The sequence below is a fragment of the Miniopterus schreibersii genome (assembly GCF_964146895.1).
Source record: "Miniopterus schreibersii genome assembly, chromosome: 19".
NCBI classification, from domain to species: Eukaryota; Metazoa; Chordata; class Mammalia; order Chiroptera; family Miniopteridae; genus Miniopterus; species Miniopterus schreibersii.
In genome coordinates, this window is record NC_138119.1 from 26,620,604 (window position 1) to 26,622,332 (window position 1,729).

The following is a 1,729-nucleotide window of genomic DNA, read 5'->3' on the forward strand; positions in this document are numbered from 1 at the left end:
ATGGCCGGGCTCCCACAGGGGGCCCTGATCTTCCTGCTGCCACTGAGAAGCTGGATGGTCCTGTTCCAGGCAAGTTCTCAGTACCCACTTCATGAATGAATGGATTAGTGAATGGATGTGTTATCTGATTTGAACTCTATAGCAACACTTCGAGGCAGCTCAGACAGCTCCTATTAGTGTCATTTACAGTGTGGGAACTGAGATGAGACACCGAGAGATGATATGTCATCACATTGGCATGCAGGGATCAACTGGGGTCAGATCCCTGTGCTCCTGGCACCCATGACCCCAGTTCCCACACTGATGGCCATTGCTTCTCCCTGTCACCCTCTCAGCCACTCCTTGGGGTTCCAAGGGTTAGGCTGGAAAAAGGTACAGGGGTCCTGGGGGCAGATCCTCACCCCGCTGGCTCTGGGCTATGGGAACGGCCAATCTGGCCTATCTCTGGTTGCTGTTACGGCCTCATGTCTAGGACCACAGCACCTGGGGGTCCTCTCCCACTGCACTCCACTCCGAGCAGGCGCAGCACCTGGGGTCAGTCTGCTTCGTGTAGTCACATTGGGTCCTCCACTGCAGTTAAAGTGAAACCTGGCTGCACATGGGCAGTGACCTTTGACCTGCTGACAGGTGCCAAGTTAAATGTTACGTGACCTCCTTGACCTCATGACTTGGGGAATCAGAGGAAGTGAAATGACCTGGGATTTGGAGGTGGGAGGCACTGGAATTCTTGAGCACCTGCACTGGTGGGCTTATGACCCCCCACAGCAGGACTGGGGAGCTCTCCTGGCACCCAAGAAGGCTTTAACCTCGGGAGTAGCCCCTCTGAAACCTACTACCAGTTCCATTGGCTTGAGGTCCTGAACCTGATGGAGGAAGGGGAGCAATGTTTTACATTGTATTAGTTATATGCTTCTATTGTCAACTCATTATCTGATCTTTTCCAGAACAAATTTTGAGAGGAGGGCAGTGAAGGAGTAATGGGTATGACTAGAGCTACTAATCACATGTGGCTATTTAGAGATTTAAATGCATAAAAGTAAAATAAAAAATTCCTCATTTGCTTTTGGAGCGTCCAGCAGCTACTGTATTGAACAGCACAGATACAGGACATTTCCATCATCCCAGAAAGTTCCACTGGACAAGGCTGGGCAAGAGGATGACCTTCCCCACCTCCTGACCTTGGCTCCCTACATAACCTCACAGGCTACTTTTTGAAAACAGGCATGTCCAGGGCAGGGCGTGGGGTGTTGGGGGATAAAGCTAAGCTGGCCTGATCGTCTCAGCAGGGGGGGTTTGTGGGAAGGTGCCACCTCCCCACTCGCTGGCACATCACCCCAGGCCCAGGGCCCCAAGGACGCCCCCTGCTGACTGTGAGCGGCAGGGCAGCGAGCAGCAGCATTTGTGGGAGGTAGGGTGCGTGCAAAGGATGTTGGCCAGCGAACAGGGTGAGCTGGTCCTCAGGAGACGTTGGGGCTGGAGCAGCTCCCCGAGCTGAGTACAAGGTGGGGGATGGCCTGTACCCGTGTTCCATCCTCAGTCACCTAGACTCCGCACCCCACTGTCTGCATGAACCTGGTGGTTACTTTTGCATAAATGCCTGATTTCAGACTCCCCACTTTCCAGATGAACAGACTCATAGAGCTGAGATGAGGTTCCCAAGGTCTCACAGCTCAGAAGCAGAGCAGGGACTTGAACCTGGGCCTTCAGACACAGGCCCAGTGCTGTTCCA